The sequence below is a fragment of the Ursus maritimus genome, unplaced genomic scaffold (assembly GCF_017311325.1).
Source record: "Ursus maritimus isolate PB19 unplaced genomic scaffold, ASM1731132v1 scaffold_20, whole genome shotgun sequence".
Taxonomy (NCBI): domain Eukaryota; kingdom Metazoa; phylum Chordata; class Mammalia; order Carnivora; family Ursidae; genus Ursus; species Ursus maritimus.
In genome coordinates, this window is record NW_024424453.1 from 32,795,248 (window position 1) to 32,818,797 (window position 23,550).

The 23,550-nt window shown below is 44.7% G+C and overlaps 1 protein-coding gene across 2 annotated transcripts in view; it reads right to left on the reverse strand.

Annotated features, from left to right (window-relative positions):
• The window catches only part of RFTN1 (raftlin, lipid raft linker 1), a 192,714-nt gene that overhangs the window by 149,133 nt on the left and 20,031 nt on the right, over positions 1 to 23,550 (reverse strand). The gene's annotated exons all lie outside the window — the stretch shown is intronic.

Below are 23,550 nucleotides of genomic sequence, written 5' to 3' on the forward strand. Positions count from 1 at the left end.
CGCTTAACCGACTGAGCCACCCAGGCTCCTCCCTCCCAGCAGTGTTCGTATCTGTACAATGGGTATAATCATAATACAAACTTCATTGAGTATTATGAGGATTAAATGAGTTAGTGTAAGAGAAGGGTTTTGAACAGTGCCTGGCATGTAGTAAACGCCCCATGAGCCAGCTGTGGTTGTTGTGACTATTAAGTATTTCAGAGTAGGAGCATTATTATTATGAAGCAGTTCACAAGAGCAAGAGTTGCCATCAGCAGCCAGCTGCAAGGCTATTACACTGATCCAGGCAGGACAAACCCGGGTCATAGGATGAAGAACACAAGCCAACGCTGAGAGGCACTGTGAAGGCAGATGCACAGTGTTCAACAAAAGCCTGGCCCGGGAGGCAAGAGAACTGGAGAGGCAAAGCTCCAGCAAAGTGGCAGAACAGGGTCCCTGGAGGGAAACAGGGAGAAGACCATTGCTCGGGACAGACATCTGAGTCTGAAGCCTCTCTGAGTTTTCCAGGGAGGAAGACCTTAGGCCTGGCAGATGTTTGCTCACCTTGAACATGAAGCTTATTCTTTTCCCTCCTCCCACATTAACACTGGCTGGACACAGAACCAAGGCCAGCTCCATAAAAAGATAGGACAATGAGTCACAGAAAATACACCCCCAAGGACTCTTTCTGTTGACACAAAGACATTTCCTGAAGGTCTGCTCAGTCCCAGGCACTCCAGATACGTTATCTCATTTCACCCTGACAATGACCCCGTGTTGCTGTGGGCAGAGAAAGGTTAAGTAACTTGCTCAAGATCACGGGGTTAGCAAGAAGCAGAGTGAAATCTGAACCTTGATCTATCAGAGACTCTAAACCATGCCCTCTCCACTGCACCCCAGTGCCTGCCCCCCAGTAATGATCAGTTTATCAGTGTCAGCAGGAGAACCTCAGGTATATTGTCAATGGCATTGATGTGGAAAAGAAACTTCCTTTGTTCAATGCCTAAGCCAAGCCACATGAGCAGAGAGGTAGATGGGAAGGGACAGAAAGGAAAAAAGAGGACCAAGTTACAGACCCAGAAACTTCTATTCAGTCACTACTAACAAACTCAAGAGATGTGGTCCCCTGGTACTTTCATTGTCCATCTATAAAATAGGGATGTTAATATTTGTCTTTCCAGCCCTACTTCTGTATGGCTGAGGAAGCTCCTACCAGATTGACTCACCTGCAGATGACAACTATAGGCTCGGAACAAAAACCAAAACAAAACTATCTGAGGGCACTGGAGAGTGAGCCAAGGCAAGCAGACACTGGAAGGGAGTCATCACTTAGAAGAAAGGTACTATATTCATTAATTTTATGTATGGTCTCTGCCTAAGAGCAAGTCCTAGTGTGTACCAGAGAAGAAGGTAAACTCTGAAAGAAACCCACATTCTTACTGGCTTGGAGAAACAGAATCCAGGGTGACTTTAGCTGCTGGAAAATGAGGGGGAGTCTCAGAAAAGAGACAGTCAGAGATGAGGTGCCTCAAATTCTACGTCTAAACTCTGTCCGTATCTCTGGCTGACTCCTGAACCATGCATGCAGAAAGTACGCTCCAAACAGTCAGGCTGAGATTGAGCCACCCAAGAGATGCAGTTTGCAATGAGAGTCAAATCAAGTAAGCTACCTGCTAACACAACCAAACAAAAATCAACACTCACCGAAGGAATATAACAGAACCCAGAGTCTCCACAACATGACAGGCATAATGTCCAGGATATCATCTAAAAATCATTCCAAAATGTGATCTAAAATAGGACTCATTCTCAAGAAAAATAGCAATCAATGAAGACCAATCCCAAGTTGACTTGGAAGTAGGAATTAACAGTCAAGGATTTTAAAGTGACTTTTATAACTACACTCAATATCTGTCTAACCTACCTCACAGAGCTATTTAAAGCTAAAATATGGTGAGGTGAGCAAAAAGTGCTTTGAAAAGTTTTACATTGCTACACCTACAAAATAAAAATACAGGTGCTTCCCACTTTTCTCGTCTATTCCTACAAAACACACAATAAAGCAAACTGTTTAAATATGCATCATCTTTCTTCTAGGAACAAGTTATATTCAAGAACTAAATTTCTGATCAAAATCCTGCTTTTAAATAATTCACATAGTCTAATAATAATGTGTTGTTATAAATTAAGGTCTATGACACCCATATAACATAAATCATTTTAAAAAACAAAATTAAGCCACATGTCATAGCCTATTTTATGCAGAGGGAGGGGACAGTATGTATATAAGGTACCATCGTGGGCTTGGATGTCAGAAAGCTTAGACTCAAATCCCAGCCTCATGACACAAAAGCTGTGTCTCCTTCAGTGAGTCACCTAGATGCTTTGCACCTCAGTTTCCTATTGGAAAATGTCAATAATAACAGTACCTGCCTCACAGGACTGGTGAGAGAAGTCACATTCAAGGCCAATGTGGGGACCTGGGACAGGGTAAAGCGCTGAATACACAGGAGGTGAGAGAGGGGAGGTGGCTGCATCAGCATCGCTCCAGTGGCCAGTTACAGAACTGGGAGTGGAGCACAGACCCGACCCTCTATTTTAAGTCACTTCATCAAGGTTCTTTCGTTAGGCACAAATGCAGTGTAAATTGGTTATTCCACACTCCTAAAGTCTTACAAAATGAGCAAAATGCATAAAAAGCACAACTCTGCCATCTCACAAATTTGATCAACACATTTTCTAAAAATTAGAGTATGTTATTTTCAAACTTTTTTTGATTCCTTTGAATTTGAAATGTCTTAAGATGTGGTTTAGAAAGGCACCATTCTTTTTTAAAGGTGACCCTGAGAAATTTACAGGAATGCCTTATTTGTTTTCTAATCATTTTCATCGGCGCCCACACAGAGCCTCAGAATTCGCTGGACACACCCACCAACAGCATCTTTATACAAGGATCTCTGCAGCTACAGAAGATGGTGTGTGGGGGGAGGACCAAGCACCTCCTGCTCATGCTTCTTGTATTTACGTCTGTCTTTTCTGTCCCTTTTCATCTCCCTGAGAGCTGACACAGCATTAAGGAATTTAAGCCAAAAAAAAAAAAAAAACAAAGAAACTGCCTAGGATTTGAGGAGGGAAGGTCACATTTTTTTCCCCTGAATGACATAAGAAGTGTTATAACTTTATGAACTTTGGGATTTTGTCTTTAAAAAAAACAAAACAAAAACAAAAAACAAAAAAAAAAAACAGGCATTGGGATGCAGAGCCACCAAGAGAGAGAGATCATGTGTCTTTCCCCACACTGCCCTCCTCCTTCCTGGGACTGATGACAAGATTTGAGAAATGAGATATGGAATTCATTAAACACTGGATATCATAAAAGCAATGAAGATCATCTACACAGGTAGCTACAAACCCCAGGCCTCATTTAGTGAGGAGAAGAAATTAGAACCTTAAAAAATGTCTCAGAACAAGAACCCAATCAAACAACTGAGGCCAGAAAGAGAAGGGAGAACATGGAAAAGTCCAGAGGTTACAGCTTCTGACAGATGTACACAGGAGGACTGGCCAGGAGGCATCCCTGAGGAGTCATCTGGAGTATTCTGGAATTACCAGGAACACCCGGCCTGACTTAGGTGTGGAACCTCAGCAAGGCAGAGACCATTCTGTTATGTTTCCAATTTCAGGAGAACACAATTTCCTGTTTAAAAGAGGCAGACTTTGTCTCAACACATAATGACCTTCACAGACCTTTAGTCAGTCCTCTAATTACACAGGAGAGGACATCTGAGGTTGAACTAATTAACACAATGTTAAATGATGAAAAGCTGAGGAACGTGACCAATTCGAGGTCATGGTGAGACAAGGAGTCGCCAAAAAATCTAGATTCTTCCAGGGGCTGGCGCCACCAGGTTGGCCCTGGGCAAGCTCTTTCTCCATCAATGGCCTCAGTTTCCTCATCTGCACAGGGTCACTCCTGGGTGGGGTGACCTCAGAGGCTCCTCTCTCTTCTACATGCTACTCAGAAATCACTGCTGGCCATAAATATCCTCATTGCTAACACCCAGTTCCCATCCTGGTGAGTGCATTGCACACATGCACGCGTGCACACACACACACACACACACAAATAATATTTTTGGAATACGATTACCCTGTCTATACCTTTAGCTCAGCCCGTTCAACACTGTTAGCTAGAAGAACCTACCTCAGCACCAAAACAGGACAAGATGCCATGACACCAGGTCACTGGGGGTTCTGCAAGGCACCAAATTTCCACAAATTGATCGTCTTCTTATCCTACCTATAGATAAACCCTGTAAGACTCAGAGTTCCTTATTATCAAAACAATTAAAAAAGAGCCACAAAAGCACTTTGCATTCTCTTGCAAGCCCTCTATTAATATGAAGCACTACTATTTTCCCCAACATAAGCCGGCTTCTACCTCTGACCGGGAGCTTTTCCTCAAGTCTCTCCACTTTTCTCTATCCTGCCTTGTCCTCATCCGGGGTCACCCTGGGCCTCAGGACTGCCCTCACCCTTGTGAACACTGCCGTTTCCTCAGCCAATGCCTGTGGTCCTCAGGGCCCAGGCTGTGCCACATTCCACACTGTTCTATCTTACAGTTACCCACTCAGGGCAGGGAACCACTGTCTATCAACATCCTCGCAGTGGACAGGACCTTGCAGAAAGATCAATTAAGACAAACAACCTCATTTTGCAGATGAGGGAATGAAGGTCCAAAGAATCATTTAAATCATTCCTGTCTTAGGCAGTAAATTCTCTCAAGCCCTCATGGACATAAGTCTAATGTGACTCTTTCTTGCATCGGATATCATAAAAATAGCTACCATTTACCGAGTCTTATCTATGGGCCTACCCAATGCCATATCTGATGATTTCATTCAATTCCAACAACCCAGGAAATACACTGCCATTTTACAGATAAGAAACTGAGACCCAGAGATGCTAAGTAACTTACTCAAGGTCACAAAGTGAATGAGACAGGTCTCCCACCATGTCTGCAGGCCTTACCCCAGATCTGCACCCCACCAAAGCTCATGCTTTCAATCATTCAACCAGTGCAATTCCCTGATGTGCAGGGGGATGGGCTGATAATTAGCTGTGGACTAATTAGTTAATGCTGCTGCTATTCTCCCTCCTCTCTCCAAGACAAACACAGGCTAGGCTGATCCTGGGCCATGAGAAAGATGCCAGCACACCCCCAGGAAGCCAGCCATGATGATGAGTGATGCTGGGAGCAATGGACTGGACATCTTTGGGCATCTGATGGCCACTTTAAAGCACTCAAGGAGAGATGGCCAAAAAAATAGGCATCCATTCAATGCAATTTTTAAACTACTGATTCACCATGAAATGCAGAGTTGAAGTTGAAAGAGCCTTAGCCACCATCATATTTGGAAAAATCTGTATATTATTAGACAAAAAAAAAAAAAAAAAGCACCAATTACTGGCCCAACATTCCCTGTGGAGCCAGGTAAGAGACAACATCCTGACAAGTTGGAGTTCACTCTTTCAGGATGAGGTTCTGCCACAGCCAGAATACACAGTTCTAGCAATCAAGGGGTAGAAGAAGGAATGCCTCTTCTTCCTAATAGACAGATTTTTTTGTTTCCTGACCTTGGATCCATTGGTTTGGAGGTCTTCGTTCTCAAGGAAGGAATACTTCTACCAGACAACACAGCAATGGTTTCATTGAACTGGCAGGTGAGACAGCCCCTCGGCCATTTTGTATTAGGAATGCCACAGAATCAAAAGGCTAAGAAAGTGGTTACTGTACTGGCTGGGGTGAGTAATCCTGATTTCCAAGGGGAAATTGGATTGTTCTCATAATACGGAACCCAGGGCAGTCTCTGGAGTGCCTCTTAATACTTCCATGTCCAAGAGTAAATATTAATGGAAAACCTCAACAGGAGTTGAGGGCCACTAAGGATTTAGATTTCTAGATTATTCCACCAAGTGATGAATTCCAACCAGGTGAAGTGTTGGCTGAGAGCAAAAGCTAAGTCCCAACAGTCCAGGCATCCAAGCTGGGCAACACCGCAGCCTCTTCCAGCTCCAGCAATCCCATATAAACACTCTGTAACCTACAGACTGAACTAAAAACATCACTCATGTCACCCAGAGAAGGACACTATGCCAGTTGGAACTTTGTGCCTCCTCTTCTTGGGGAGAGAGCAAGAGCACTGTACGAAGAGCAGTCACATCTTCTTAGGCAGAAATAAAGTTGTTGTGTTGTTCTGTTGAGTTAAAAACGTGCAAAAAGCTGTTTAGATGCGGGAAATCTGAAGGGGTGGACTGTGCTGATCATTCAGTTACTGTCATGCAGGTCCATCCACCCTTCTAGACTCCCATCTGCGTTGTGAGCCAGGACTCTGAAAATGGCATTCCTCCTTGTCTTTCAGGTTCCTATTAGGTTCTGCCGGTGGGTGCTCCAGATGGACATTAGATGGCAGGAGAGGGAAGAAGGGGCCTCTTTCTCTTTGTGCCACTTCCTCCAGGTGGTAGCAGTTGATTCCATCCTCCAGCACCTTTCATAACTCCCAGAAGCAGACCCGTGTAGCTCAGTGGTAGATGCTGAGGATAGAGCCGTTAATGAGATAGAAACAGCTTCTATCCTCAAAGTGTTTAAAATTCAGCAAGGGAGAAGACACTGAACAAATAAGGAATTGTGATCAATGTTGTGAAGATGTGCAGGTTCCTCTGAGAGCACGTCATAAAAGAATAACGGCCATGGGACGGTTACATTTTGGGACTTCGGGCTATTGGCACAAACACATAAGGGTAATGGCACCAAATCACATCCAGAGGGTCAACTCAGACTGTCGTCCGCCTGAAGTCAACACACCTTTAAAGAAGGCTGGTGTGCACGTCCCAGGTTTTTGTTTTTTTCACGTCCAAGAATTTTTAAATTCTTTTGCATTACAGAGTTTTTACACTCATCATTCATTCATTCAGACATGCAACAAGCACCCTTAGCATTAAGGCTCTGAGGGCTTAGCAATGAACAAGGTAAAGGCATGCCCTCTTGCAGCTTACATTATGGTTGGGGGACACCCTAAATAACAACAAAACAATAAAACAGATTCAGATGATGACAAGTTCCATGAAGAAAATAAAGCAGGGAGTGAAGTTTAAAAGTGAATGGGGCAAGGGGACCCTGTTTTAGGCAGAGTCTTAAGAGAAGGCCTCTCTGAGAAGGTGGCATTTAAGCAGAGACCAGATGGGCAGAAGGGATGAACCAGGAGATGTGGGAGCAGAGCCTTCCATGCAGAGAGGCTCCATAATGCCATCAGAGAGAACCCTCTAGTCACGTGACATCAGAGGTACTTGAGCAATGCCATTGCGGAAGGAGACCCTTCATCTTGGGCAGAGAGCTCTTCACTTGTTTCCAGCGAATTCTACAAGTGAGACATAACTCAGTGGTTGAGTTCACGTCCCCAGTCTGGCATGTGGTTATTTTTCTTTATTTTCAATTTACATTGCAAGCTGGAGAGAAATGAATTACATCCCCCTGGGTTTCTCTGTTCCGTACAATTAAGAAAAGCTATTTCTTAGTCACAAGGCGGATGACGACACCAAGACTTCCCATTTTCTCTCTGCAGGGAGGCTATCATCACTCAATATTAATTGATCCTACTTTTCATCCATAAAGCAAGGGTTGAAACAAATTTTTGGCCACAAAAACAGCAACTATTACACTATTAAGGTAAATTATTAATGGGTCTCCATTAAAGTACACTCTTGTTCACATGGTATCAGCTGCCTCAATTCTTATGGTGTTTCCTTAATGGGGAAAAAATGAGTAAATTATTATATTCCTTCCTGATTCTGGATAAATCGCTGGTGCCTAACTTCTTTAAGGTTGCCAGGGATTCTCCACCATTTCATCACAACTAGGAACACACAGAAAGGGTGTAATATATCTTGGGTTCCCAGCAGGAGAGTATGTCAATCGGATGCAATTTTATTTTCCTGCTAGAGAGCAGACAAAGTGAAAACAGCAAGACACAAGAAACTCAAAAATCGAGGAGAGCCAGTACCATTTATATGCATCTTTTTCTTTCCCCAGACAAAAAATTGATGTTAATTTTTAGAGTATGTGTCTGGATTAGAGGGACCTAATGAAGGGAAGGAAGGGGGGGTGGGAGGAAGGAAGGAAAGAAGGGAGGGAGGGAGGAAGAGACGGAGGAAAAGGAAGAAAAGAAGAGAAAAAGAGAAAAAAAAAGAAAGGAGAAAAAAATAACTTAGCTGCATCTTCAAGTAACGAGCCCACAGTGAACTGGGGACATTTGGGAAGAGCCGAACGTCATTACTACTGACAGGGGTGACCAGATGCTGGCATCCAGTAAAGAACAATTCTCAAATTTAAGAGAGGCCTTTTGATGCCCATCTCTTCCAGCTCCTTCTTGGTCATTTATTTATCTAAGTGCTAAGGCTTTGTGGAAGGGTATCCACAGGGCATTTACATTTTTCATCAATATGTTTAAATGTCACAAATCTCGACTTTCACAATTGGAAGGCAGGCTTAGCAATTTACATCCAAGCTGATGAATAACTGTGGTTGAAGCAGAAGGCTTTTTTGAAACATATAATTTAGTCTTGAGAAGAGATATGCTCTGCTTATGGGTCTATGGCATGAAATTAGAGAGAGGCTACCGACATGGCTCAGGGCATCAAAAAAAGGGCAAAGATGCAAAAATGAACAGTAATCATTTGCTTCCAGACTAAGGAACCTGTGCCTCGAACCCCCAGGTGCTGTGTGTTGGCTGCCCCTTCCTCTGGAAAAATGCCCTCAGCTAAATGGGAGCCACCTGGTCTGGGAGTCTAAGGGGCGTGAGAGCACAAAAGCCACCAACGTTACCCCTTCTTTCTATTCACTGTGGCAGAAAACAGTGGATACTGTCAATTAAAACCCATTTCCACCTCCCTTAAATTAATCTTCCTGGACTATAGAGTCTCAAAGCCAAAACTACATTTCCTATTTATAGATGAGGAAACTGAGGCATGGAGAGTTTGACTTTCCCAAAGTCACACAGCTAATAAGTGGCAGAATTTGAAGTCTAGCTCAAGAGTCTGTGCTCTCAACCACTCCACAATCCGGCCTATCTCAGAGGAATAAAGCTTATAACATAAACTGCCTGTATGAGTTATATAACAATGTCTAACAAATTACCCACAGACTTAGTGGCTTAAAAAACAAACATTTATTACCTCACAGTTTCTGTGAGTCAGGAATCCAGGTGAAGTTTTGCTGGGTGTCTCTGGCTCAAGGCTTATCATGAAGTGGCATCAGGGCATCATTCAGGGCTGAAGGGATCTCAAGGCTCCACTGGGGGTAGGACTTACATACAAGCTCATGCACACACATGTTGGCGGGACTCGGGTCCTCCAGGGCTGCTGGACAAGGGCCCCATTTCTCACTGGCTATTAGCAAGTGGCTTCCCTAAGGTCTTCACCATGTGCGTCTCTCCATTGGGCTAACAACATGGCATCTGGCTTCACCCAGAGGGAGTGAGAAAGACAGAGCAAGAGAGAGTCCAAGATAGAAGCCACCCTCTTTTTATAACCTAATCTCAGAAGTGACATCCTATTACTTTTATGATATCATACTAGAAACAAGTCACTAGGTCCTTCTACACTCAAGGGAAGGGGATTACACAAGGGCGTGAACACCAAGAGGGTCACTGGAGGCCATCTTAGAGGATGCCTACCATGCTGCTTAATATCATGGCACATTAATAATAACAATAAGCATAAAATTGATAATAATAATAACATAAAAGTTAAGTTTAAAGTTGTTTCTACCTCAGTTAACTTGGCTCTCAACTCATATTCCTCCCAGTTTGAACAACAAAACCTTCGTTCCCTCCTCTCTCTGGGGCACTAGCCCCATCACCTGCCTTAAGCCACATCTGACTTCTCACTTTATAAAAGCAAAGAAAGTAAAGGGTATTAGGAGAAAAGACAGTTCTTTCTTGGATTTTAGTTATTTTGGTCTAATCCATTTATATGAAGTCCACAGTAAGTACTGCCAAGTAGAAATAAGAATAAGTTTTTGTTTTAATTTACAGTTTCCAAATTCACAAGAAACAGTGGTAAGAAAAGGAGCAGATGGGCCACCAGTTTGGGGGATAAAACAAGGCAATCCTGAAAGCCCTCTCAATTCCCTTCTCCCTGTTCTTAGTCCTGGTCCTGGCATTAACTCGGCCCAGGCTGTTGGAAGAAGCAGCAAGAACTTCTCCTTCACAAGGTTATCATACCCTGGCCAAGCAGACCATTGGTAACCAAGAAAGCCGTAACGGACTGCAGTCCAGGGCATCCTGGATGCGTCTATTAAGTCCCCCAAAGCTCAGCTGTGGGCATGAGCAGCCCAGACAGGTCCGTCAGCCCCACAAAGCTGGCCTGATTGAGGCACTAACCCAGGGGTTTTCCAAGCTGCAGTCAGTGGGCCCAGGGATCAGACTTCAGATCTGATTTCCAGGGCCTTCCTGTGCCCACCAAACAGCAGACAAATTTCCAGCCATGCAGAACCCACCAAGTCAAAGATAAATCATGGTAAGTCAAGGCAGATGCTTTTCCAAGATAACACACAGACTCTATTAAGGCTGTGCCCACACTGGACTGGTTTCCAGACAGAGGAAAAGGGCTAAGACATTAATAATGGAGAACTGGATGGGATGTTTTAGACACTGGTTGCTACACTGAGGGACCCTGCCTGACAAAGAGCAGGTAATCAATAAATATCCAATGAATTGATTTTACTGAATAAGCCTGTCAGACAAGACTGCTTTCTCCGTTAAGGAAAGTCCATCTGACCAAGTGTGCCAGCTCCCTTAGGAACATATTACCAGTCTTGGATCAAAAGCAACATTCGCGCCACACTGTACCATGCTGTGTTCATGCTTGCTAAGCAACTCTGAATAGACACCTGGGATGCCCAACTGAAATAATCCCCTTCCTCTTTCGAGAAGAAGGCTGTCACACTAATGTATCCTCCTCCTAACAAATCCTACGTATGCACCTGAGAAGTATGCTTATGCAACAGAATGGGAAAACATCTTAGCTGCTGGTAAGCTTTGCAGTACCCATCACCTATATAATTTTTATTTCCCAGGAGATCTGACCTGTAGAAACACAGAAGTGAGGAAAAGACTTTAAAGATATAATGACAGTGACATGCAACTTAAAGCCAGAATCCTCTGCTTTTTCACACCAGAACTGCTTTTGAAAAAATTTCCTAGACAAAATTCAACAAGCCTCCTTTCTTTGAAGCATCAGTGAAATCTGGTCAAAGTGTTGGAGAAAGCCTCTTTATAAAAATTCTTTGAAGCAATATCGCTAGTAACAATAATTATGAGAATACGTACAACATTCACTTGTTTTCTGTTCCATTTTAGCCAAATTAGATAAAAATTATTCCCACTACGACAGCACTGCCTTTATGAATTCCGCAGAAAAATAATTTGGTTTTGCTTCGACAGATAACAGTCCTCACCAAGAAATGTCATTTTACTGAAGGCAGCCTTAAGTCGCTGAAATTCACTGCTTGCACACAGACCCACAGACACACACACACACACACACACACACACACACACCTGAGCCTATTCTCAAACAACACTGAGTGCTGTTTCTTGGTCTGGCTTCGGAGTAGCTGGGAAAAGAGCAGGAAGAATTTTTACATTAAGAAAGGAATGCAAAGAATGCCTTCCTTCCTCTTTAATCTAATCTTATTACCTCCATTAGTGAATATTTAACAATAACATTAATACTAATAGACTTGCTTGCATTATCAAAAGCAAAAACAATACAGAAGATGTATAGAGTCGCTTTGCTCGGAAAAGCTTAAAGCCATGTCATGCATATTATCTCATTTATCTTTAAAAATCCCCGCAAACTCTGTAAAAGCATATCTATCTGCAGTCAGACATGTTTTATGGGAACCGATTTCCTTACCACTCTGCATCTTCTGTATAAAAACAGGGTCTGTTTTTAGCACACCTCCCCAACCAGAACCTCAACTCATAACTCATGCCACGGACTTCCTTTCATGAGCCTTTAAAAAAAAAAAAAAAAAAAAGAACTAACTCTTGACAATTACAGAAACTGAAACAAAAATGAAACACGGGTAGGAAATTAAATAAGTTCACAGCACCCAACAATTGCTGTTGCCCAAACTGAAATTAAATAAATATACACACACGGCTCTCCACGAAAACTCTGCTACACAATTTATTAATGAATGGAGAAAGGAAACAGAAGCTGAAAGTGGGTCAGGAGAAACTGTTTAATCTAATAGCCTGGAAATTATACTGGGAGGAACAGATGGTTTCACAGAAGTCGATGCTACCTAGAGCAGCAAGGAGCGATTTTCTAGGAAAGAAAAATGTTTCCCTACCCTACTGCACGTACTATTTTCAGCAAAGGAGGAGTCTATATTCAGCACAGGATAACCTCTGGGCTTGGCATAGTGACAAAACTGGGACTAAGTGGCAGCCCTCCACACGTACCCAAGTTCAGACTTGGCCTTCCAAATCTGAGCTAGAGGTCAAATAGCCCTATTTGAAAACCAGCAGCAAATGGAAGCCAACACTATACCCTAGTGGGTTATTCACCACATTCGTGATCTTGGCAAATAAGAGCGTGGTTCCCAACCCCGTGATGGACAGTGTGATCTTCCCATGGCTTCTGAGCCCCAGACTCTGAGGGACCTGGGCAGCAGCAAGACACACAGGCCATTTGGAGTCAGAAGACTAAAGCTCAAGCTGTGGCCTGCATGACCACCCTGTGACGGAGCCCTCCCATCTATACAACAGATTAGAACGTAACACCCAGTTGCTGTTTTCATCCCCATTACCTCATTCACCAAAACATATAGGTAAGTTTTCCCCAGAGCAGGGCTCAGTCAAAGGGAAGGCGGCACAATGGGGCCTTTGAAAGACAGGTTAGCCAACACTGTTGACAAGCAAAGAATTTGAAGAAGGCGAGTTTGAGTTCTGATTCTAGCCCTATCATGTATTTGCTGTGTGACCATAGGCATCTTGGGTGACCTCTCTGAGCCCTGTTTACTCATCCATAAAATCAGGATCCTATGAGGATTAATTTGCACAGAGCACGGTGTGTAGCTCATTAGCTGGCCTTACTGTTGCTATTGTTACCAATAATAATAATAACAATAATAATAATAATAATACCATCGTCATCCAAGTGCATTGCTCCTGTCACAATCTCATCATCTGCAGTGGAACCTCAGTGAGCCGAGAGAGGGCACAGGCGCAGAACAGCCTTTCTGCCATTAAGATTAAGGGCTGCAGCCTGAGGACCCTCCCTCAGGGATGAGCTTAAGGCTTAGGGGATGTAAAAAGCCATCACCCCCAACTCAGACCAGGGGATTTCCTGCCTTATGCTGTAACATCAAGGGCCGCTTTGGGCCTTCCTTCTATCCCATCCCCCACCCCTCCTTCATGGCTTCTGACATTTTGCTTCAAGCTTGGTTGGTTGGTTTGTTTGTTTGTTTGTTTTACCCGAAAAAGAAAAAATGCCATCAACATCAATGACTTTATGTTCAATTCTGCTGAAAAGCTGCAAATATTATAGATGAATTTGTTATGTTCTAAAGCTGCAGGTATCATATTTAGAGAGAGGTAATAAAGACCTAATTAAGGATGGCAAAACAAACACTTCAGGGTACTTGAGGCTCCATCTAAAGGAACCCCATGACGAAACCCACTTTAAACCAAGAATCCTCCTGTAATGCAAATAACCACCCCATCCCCCTATTCTTTTCCTTGCTTTCCATACCTTCCTGTGTCCCCCCCCGCCGCCGCAGCCAAGTGTCACTCCTAGCCCACTCCCTGATCCACCCCAGACTCAAGCTCATCCATTCACACCTGTTCTAGGTTTTCGACTCCAGCTCATTTGTACAGCGCCTGGTCTGGCTGGCAAGGGCAAGGCAAAGGAACAGAAAAGGGGTACAGAGAACAGAGGTGGTGGAGGCCTAATTAAGGCAAGGGCTTCCCGAAAAGAGCCCGGGAAGAGGCTGACCCACATTACTGGTAGGGCCCAACCACAGCCTACAGACCTTCTAAGGTGGCATGATTAGACCAAGTGTGATGAGCCATGTCACCGAAAATAAAAGTCTATCTAGATATTGGGGATATAACCGGGCCCCCAATATGCCCGGTGTGTGTTGCCCAGAGCCACAGTTCTGACTGTCCTGCAAGCCAGGCTACACCCTCTGGCCCTCGATGAGCAGGAAGGGCTCACTAGCCAAGGCCTCTGAGCCAAGAAGGAGCTGTCTGCAGACCCCAGCCCACTGGCTACAAACCCATTGGCCAGCGAGAAACTGCTCCCTAAACCCACCTCTCATTCCTCTTCCTTCTGCTGTGCCCAGCAACCGCCTTGCAAACATTCATTCCCATTGACACAGCCTCTCATCCTCGAATCCAACCTTCCCTCTTGTGTCCTCTACTGCCCCCCTCTGCAGTGGCTGGTCAGCCCCCAGGGCTGGGCTTTCAGGGAAGACAGCCTGGAGGAGGTGAAGGAGAGAAAGGGCCCAGACTTGGAGTGTGCTGGAGGAGGGGCATCACTCCATACGGGGAGCAGTACACGCAGAGGCAGAGGGGCAAGAATGCGTGGGTCCATCTCAGAAACAGCGAGTAGGTTCCTAGAACGGCTGTCAGGAGATGGGGGTAAGAATGGATAAAAGGGAGCCAGTCTGAGAAGCACTGGCTTTTCCGATGGATAACCATTTAAGGTGTTAGGGTGTGCTGAGGAAATGGTGTATCCACTAGGGACAGCTGGGTTGCAGTTACCACTGAGATGCAGAGAACTCAGGTAAGAAGGAGGTTTTTGGCTGCCAGGGGGAATTCACTGCCCATGGCCTAACGTGGTGGTTTTCAGTGTGGTCCCCATAGCAGCAACAGCAAGCAGAAGCATTCCCTGGGAACTTGCTAGAAATGCAAAATCTTGGGCCCCACCCCCAAATTTCAGAATGACAAATTCTAGGGGTAGGGGCTCGGCCACCTGTGTCCTTGCAAGCCCACCAGGTGATTCTGGTGTTGCTAAAGTTCGAGAACAACTGTTCATTCCAGGGCTTCCTACACCATGTCACACAATCGCTCAGCACTCTGGAGAAAGAAACCAGACATCGCAGACGTAGAGGCAACCTGCAGGAGATTCAGAAAGTCCCAAGGCTGAGGGGAAACAAAATCTTAGCACGTGTGACCCACCTGAAGGTAACCAGTTGGGGTGCCCACATAACACCAACCACCTAGCACTTTACAAATGCCCACTCACTTGTTCTCAACCACAGCTGTGAGCGGGCATCACCTATAGTTTCAAATGATACTGACACCTGGGTCTCTTCCCCAAGATGGACTGAATTGGTCTGGGGTGTAGGGTGGGCACGGGAATTTTTAAAGCAAAGTTTGAGAATCAATCATCTTGTCCACTAGTACTACTTTTGTCTTAATGAGTATGGCCTGTCCTTCCAAATATATCATAAGCTACTTCAAGGAAATAAATTATGAGTAGGTCATAATATATAGTGAGGTATGTAAGGATTTACTGACTTTATTTTATGCTTGAAAAATCATACCTTTTTTATTCTGCCATCACGACTCAGATAAAAGAAATCTGCACTCCCCCTGGTCTTTGGAGGCTCTCTAAATGTGGACTCCAGCATCCCCTGGGAACTTGTTACAAATGCAGGTTCCCTGGCCTTGCCCCAGACCTAATGAATCAGCAGCTCTGGGGCCTGAGATTCTGGGATGTGAAGGCCCTCTAGGTGATTCTGATTCACCCTCAAGTTGGAGAACTATGACTTTAAGGAAATGATATGTCCTAAAGGCTCTCAGTCTTTCTCTGAAGGTTAACATTATTTTTGGATGATATCTTAGACCTTACTTATCACCTCCCTTGATGACCCGTGAAATCTGACAGGCTAACAGTGCCAGGATTTATAACTAGCCATTAGGCACCCAACAGCCCCCAAACACTTGAATCTGTTAATTTTTAGGCCTTAATGTAAATTACGATCCATCCCTTAGTCTTTTTCCTTGTTGTGGAACAAGATTAAAAGGACAACTTAAATAGACAAAGATTATTAGCTGCTTCTGTAGTTGCAGAGAGGGTTAAGGTTACCCAGACTGGAAGTTAAATAAAAACCGGACCCTAAAACGACTCACTGCACAATCTGCATGTTTTGAATACTGAATGTCATCCTGTGATATTATCATGACCACCCCAAATTTATATACAGAGCTGAAGGCTAAAATGCTGGCAGCCAAAATCCAAGTATGAGCCTGGTCAGCACAATGTTGAAGAAAGAATCCCAAAGGTCAGCTCTTAAAGACCTCTTGGACAGGAAAACCACAAAGATGGGAATTTTTAAAATGTGGCAATGTGAACTAATCCTAGAAATTGCAATGCGTGTCACGGGAATGCTTTATTAGCAAGAATTTAAGAGGAGAAACAGAAGATGAGCCCGAAGAAGATAGGCAATGGAGCAGGAGGCACTTGTCGACTATTCATGTTGAAGCCCTTTAATTTCGCTTCAAACCAGCCGGAGTGTGGGAGATTCGGGACCTTCGAGATGGGGGCTCCGCTGTGCTCCAAATACCCAGCACGCTGCTGGCCTACAGCAAGTGGCTTTTACAACCTCTTGAAACTCAAGATCTCAATTTATTCCTCTATACCACGTAGGTAACTATCTAGCTTCCGAGATCGTTGTTAGTTTTAAAACTGACGAATACAACACGAGGTGCTGAGTAAGTAGTAGGTCTCATTACGACACGTAAAAAATGAAACTACTCTCACGCATTGTTGTTGGAAATGTTCGATGGTGCAACTATTTTGGAAACCAGCAGTTCCCTATAAAGGTAAACATACATTTACCAAACAATCCAGCAATTCCACTCCTACTTATTTACCCAACTGAGATGAAAACATACGTCCACACAAGACTTGTTCACAAATGTTCATAGCAGCTTTTTTGATAACAGCCCCAAACTGGAAACAGCCCAAATGTTCAATTGGAGAATGATTTAAACCTACCATGGCACATCTAAACAATGGAATATTATGCAGAAGCAAAAGGGAATGGGCTCTTGATACATACGACAGCACAGATGAATTACAAAAGCATTACACTGAGTTAAAGAAATCAGACACAAAAGACTATACACTGTATGATCCCATTCCTGTTATTCTAAAAGAAGCAAAACTAATTTATGGTGGCAGAACACAGATGAGCAGTTGTCTGGAGCCTGGCCTAAGGAAAGGCTTGCAGGAATTTTCTGGGGTGACAGGAAAGTTCTCTATAGAGTATGGTTACATGGGCATTTATCGAAACTCATTAAACCATACAGTTAATATGGGTGTATTTCACTGCTCATAAGTTATACCTTAATACAGGTACGTAAACAAATGCTCTGAGACACCATTCAGTAGGTCTGACAGGTTGGCACTGGCTCTCTTTCATGTGCAGTAGAAAAATCCTGTGTGAACTGGGTGCTGGTACCTCTTACTACTTACTACCCACCAAGGCGATTTTCTCTTCTGAAACAAAAAAGAAAAAAAAAATACTGCCTCCTGTCTGACTCCCAGGGCTACTTGCATGTTGGAGTGAATGTGTCATTTGAAAATGCTTTAACGTGAATCTGAGCATCCTGCGGGCAGGTGCCCAGCCCACCACCCACTCCTCCAGTCCCCACTCTCCCTTACCTGCCGGTCAGTCCCCGGGACCACCTCCTAATCTCTCTTGACCCCCCACCCTCTCCTCTTGTCCCCACTGCCACTCCCTCAGCAGAGGCCACTTCCACCCCTTGCCTGATGACTGCAACCAAATGGTTTCTCCTTCCCCAGTTTTACCCCTTCTATTCTCTGTCATTGTAAACCCCGAGCTGGTTTTCCAGAATGTGAATTTGATCATGTCACTCACCCTCTTTCCGCCTTAAAAACCTTCATCATTCTTGAGAAAGCTAGACTCCTCAGTTCAAGACCAGATCTTTAGTCGTCTGGCCTCCACTTAACTTCTCCCAGAGATCACACCCCAACCAAACCGAACTGCCTACAGCTTCCCATATGTGCAACGTTGTCTCCAGGTTCCGACCCTCCCATAGGTTGTCCTGAAAAGAGCATCACCCCCTCCACCCTCAATCTTCTGCCTGGCTAACTCCAAATACACCTACAGATCTCAAATCTTCCTCAACACACACACCCTTCCAATAAGACAGGGGGCTACCATGTCCCCTCTATCGCCATCACGCTAGCATCAAGTCCTACAATCTCCTGGTTCTTCATTTGTAAGAGATTTGAACCAATCTACACTAGTGGATTAGACCGATGCTATGGACTGAATGTGTCCCTTCAAAAGTCCAACCCCAGTGTGACTATCTGGAGTAAGAAATTAAGGTTAAATGAGGTCATAAGAGTGGGGTTTTAATCTGATAGGATTAATGTCCTTATAAGAAGAAACATGACAGGGATGCCTGGGTAGCTCAGTTGGTTAAGTGTCCACCTCTAGCTCAGGTCATGATCCCAGGGTCCTAGGATCGAGCCCCACGTCAGGCTCTCTGCTCATCAGGGAGCCTGCTTCTACCTCTCTCTCTGCCTGCCACTCTGCCCACTTATACATTCTCTCTCCCTCTGTGTCAAATAAAATAAATAAAATCTGAAACAAAATCTTAAAAAAAAAGAAGAGACATGAGAGAGCTCGCTCTCTGTCCCTCTCTCTCAGCCATGTGAGGACACAGCAAGAAGGCAGCCATCTGTAAGCCAGGAAGAGGGCTCTCACCAGGACCTCTGGTCTTTCAGCCTCCAGAATAGTGAGAAAATAAATGTCTGGGGTTTAAGCTGCCCAGTCTGGAGTATTTTGTTATGGCAGCAGGGCTAACTAAGGCAACTAGGAATATCTCCTGTGTGGTTCACCCATATGTCCTCAGGACACAACATCTGGCCTCTGGTCAACATTCAGTAAGTATCTGTGGAATCAATGACTTGTCATCTTACAGTCCCTACTGGACCCATGGGCAAACTTTCATAATAAAAATGGTCCACTATTCTGAATTAGAGATGCAGATTCAGACCTGGAACCAAGCTATCCTCCCTTGAAAAGAGACTAGAGCAGCACGGCCCCATAGAACTTACCATGATGTTGGACATGGTTTCTACCTGCACTGTCCAATATGGCAGCCACCAGCCACATGTGGCTGTTAAGCACCTGAAATGTGGCTAGTGTGACAGAGGAGTTGAATTTTTAATTTTAGTTAATTTTAATTATTACATTTAAACAGCCACATGGCTGGGGCTTCTGCACAGGACAGCAGAGGACTAGAGCCCCAGGCGCTAATCTCATTATGCAGGTCACTCCCTGTGCCAACTGTCCCCGACACCAAACATGCGTACAACTGATTCTCATGGAGCTGACGCAGGTAGCTTTCAAGCGGTATTAGAGGGGCCTGGCGCAGAGAAGCTGGCAAAACATATGTACAAAAGGGATAACGAGGCACGATTTTGCAGAGATTGTGGTGCTTTACGGGCCTCTATCTGTGATGAAACCCAGCAAAGGGCGGGTTCATCCCCTGGTGACCAGACTTAACTGAAAATTTAAGACCCCATCAAATCACTTGAAAGGGAGATTTTTGGCAGCGTATGTGCTTCACTTTGAGAATCCTGCTGCTTTTCACCTCAGCCAGTCCAACAAGTGAGGTTGCGTGTTCCAGTATCATCCACAGTAGCACTGAGCCCTAAGTAAGGGACAAACAGAACGGTGTAAATTCTGATTTTGACTCTTGTAAAAGTGCACATTCCCCCTCCTGCCTAAGCCCCCGGGTGGAAGGGGCCCACACCCTTCCCCCAGCTCGTAATTGGTTAGTCAGATGAGCATCTTCTCCATGAGAAAGAAGCCTATCAAGCGCTACTTCAAAATCTTCTCTGGCCAGAACCATATGGAAGGGGAATTGTCTTATGCCCCTCTACATGCTAATACAAGTTTTCTAACAAGAACATTCTATCTGGTGGTAATGCCTATTTGTCTAGCACCTTGCCGTTTATGAGGCACAAGAGCTCAGGGGCCCAAGAGATCAAAGTTCAAATGCCACCCCAGTCACTTCCGAGCACTGCATCTTCAGAAAAGTTACTTAACCTCTCTGAGTGTTGGTTACCCATCTGCAGAAAAGGACTGCATGTACCCATATACCTCTCTGGGTTTCTGTGAGAACAGAACGATGTAAGGAGCCTCTCATTAGAGCCCAAACAGAAACGACCCAAATGTCCATCAACACGTGAATGGATAAACAAACTGTGGTACGCCCACACAAGAGAATACTACTCAGCCATAAAATAACGATGAACTACTACACACAAAACAACACAAACGGGGCATCTGGCGGCTCAGTAGGTTAAGCGTCTGCCTTCGGCTCAGGTCATGGGACCGGAGTCCGGTGATAGAGTCTCGCATCAGGCTCCCGGCTCAGCAATGAGTCTGCTTCTCCCTCTCCCTCTGCCCCTCCGTCCCACTCATGCTCTCACACATTCTCTCTCTCAAATAAATAAATAAAAATCTTAAAAAAAATTAAAACAACACAAATGAATCTCAAAATAACTAAGCTGAGTGGAAAAAGCCAGGCCAAAAAGAGTATTACCACATGAGTCCATTTATAGAAAATCCTAGAAAATAAAATCAGTAATGGAAAGCATATCATTGGTTGTCTGGGGACAGAGGGCTGGAAAAAAGGATTGATTACAAAGAAGCATGAAGAAATTTTGCGGAAGATGGAAATATTTTGCATCTTGATGAGGTCATGGTTTCACGGGTTTGAACACTTTAAATATATGCAGTATGATGTGCTTCAATTATATTTCCATGAAGTTGAAAAAGCTGGGAAGATATAATGTGCCATCACAGGACTGAGCACATAGTAGGCTCTCAACAAATGCTGGCTCCACTCTGGAGCCATAACAAATGATCCCTTTAGAACTTCTGGAAAAGAATTCGACGGGCTGCCAGGGAAGCGAGTCAGCATATGTAACACTTACTTTGGTGTACTAGAACCCAGTTACCTAGAACACGATCTTCTCAGCTAAAAAGTGTGAACAAGAAAGACGCACAGAAAGATAAGCAAGGCTTGATCTTTGCCCTGAGGAAACACAAACACGTTTAATGTATGATGTAATAAAAGTGTCATAAGGATGGTACTGACAAACGGCAGGCATGCAGCAGAGAGTAATGGCGATGGCATGGATGTCGGGAAGGAACAGTTGCCGGTGGGCGGGACTCTGGCAAGCAGTGAGGGGTGGAGCGGGCCCTGTGCCGAAGGAGTGGAAGCTGGGATGGGGGTGGGGGGCACCGCCCACTGTCCTCCAAGGTAGGGGAGGGTCCACAGAGGGCCAGGCTGAGCTGGGGAAGGCCCTGAGCACCAGGCGGACTCCGCTGCCTCAAGGGAACCAGCCAAGGGCCTGGCATGATCAGATTTGTGCCCTACACAAGTAGGTCCCAGCCAGAGGGCCGTCTGGCAATTTGTCAAGAGGCCTGCCGTTCATATCTTTCAACTCAGTAATTCCTGAGGAAATAATCAAAAATGCACACAAAGATTTATGGACAGCGCTGCTTATCACAGCATTATTTATAATAGCCCAAAGCCCGAAATAACTTAAATGTCCAATAAAAGAAGACCGTTAAATAAATTATGGTATGCTGAGTGATTAAATCATATAGAGCCATTAAATCATATTTTGAGAACATATGGAATGACAGGGTGCTGCCTCGCTATACAATGTTAAGCCGCAAAAAAGCAAGACACAAAAATATACATTAAGTATTCATTCGACAAATATTTATTGATTATCTACTATGTGCCAGGCACTGTTCTAAGTATTGAGGGTATAGTGGAGAGTAAAACAGATACTCATTAGAGGGATTCTACCTTCTAAGAAAAGAAGGCAGACCACAAATAAAAGCAACAAATAACAATAAGCAGAATGCACAGCATGTTTGATGATAGGAAGCATTATGGAGAAAATCAAGGGGGCAAAGGGATGGGGAGTCGGGGGGTCAGTAGAAATTTTAAGTAGGTGGTCAGGAAAGGTTTCACAGAGGAGGGCGGGTGGCTTAAGGGTTTGAGCCAAGGGTATATCTGGGAGGACTTCCAGTCAGAGGAAACAAGTAGTGCAAAGGCCCTGAGGGGGCCTGGAGGGTTTAAGAAACAATGGCAGCCCACACAGAGCAAACTTCCGGAGGAGGAGGATGGAGAGTAGCTGGTGCCAATCGGGGTGAGGGGAGACACGGGCTTTGAGAAGAAGAGTGCCATGATCTCGAGGTGCACGAGGGTAGAAGCAAGGAGATTTGTCCGGCGTTTTCCTAACTTTTTTATAATGCAGGTATGCTCATTTCATAATCAGAAAACCAAAGGTAATTCAATCAAAGAAAGCACAGTGCGGCAAAACAGTGTGGGTGCTCCGACCGGAGCACAGGGCAGCAGACAAACAAATCAGGAGGCAAGGGAGATAATAACTCAGGTGTCGTGACGGAACAGTGCATACATAGAGGGCACAGCTTGTGGAGGTCTCTGCGAGCAAAACCGCCTCTTCTTAATGATAAAGGAAATATAACCGTGATGCAAAAAAAATATATGTGTGTGTGTGTGTATATATATATATGTATATATGTATATATATTTGTGAATGAGAGGAAAAGAATCCTCCCATATTTTCAGCTTCCTAAAAATCAGTATTGAACATGTGGGCATATTTCCTTGCGCTCTTTTTTCTTACACATGCTTTGGTTTTCTCCTTCATCATTCTACAAGGCCTAGACCGTTGCAGGCACTGAAATGTTCACCGAACAAACAATGGATGACCAAATGCTCCTAATAATTTTGTGTAGAAATCTGCTCACATTACATGAGCTACGTTACAGCATTTTCAGAAGCAGTTTCAATAGGCTAGGGTGACACCATGGAAATCGTGGGCAAGGAGAAGGCATGGTCACAGATGACTAAGGTGTCAAGCCTCCTTAAGAGAACAGTGGTGACATTATTCACCAAGGGCACCAGCCGAAAGCCAACCTGATGAGGAAGATGCAGGGCTCAGTGTGGGGGATGTGCAGGGGTACAGAGAACGTCCCTGCAGAGACACCCAGCTGGCCATGTCTCCCAGGGCTCAAGAAGCAGCGGGAGGCTCAGTGCAGAGGTGGTCGCAGCAGGAACAGGAGTGGACGTAACACTAGCTGCCCCACTACGTGCCAGCATTGTGCTAAGAGCTCCTCAGACCCTTCCTCTTCTGGTCTCCACAGCTGCCCTGCGAGGCGGGTATTGACGTGCTCATTTGACAGAAACCCAGCCACTCCACAGCAGAGCCGGACTCAAACCCCCAAATCTGAGCGCTTTTCCCACAAACTCTCTTCTCTGTTAATAGGAGCTTAAAATAGACCCAGCAGCCCAGGGAGAAAGTGGCAAGACGCCCGAGTTGGTTAGCGTCCCTGTTTGTGTGCAACTTCTAGGGACTGCCCCTACACCGAAAGAATGATCTTTCCTCTTCTGAAGGCATATT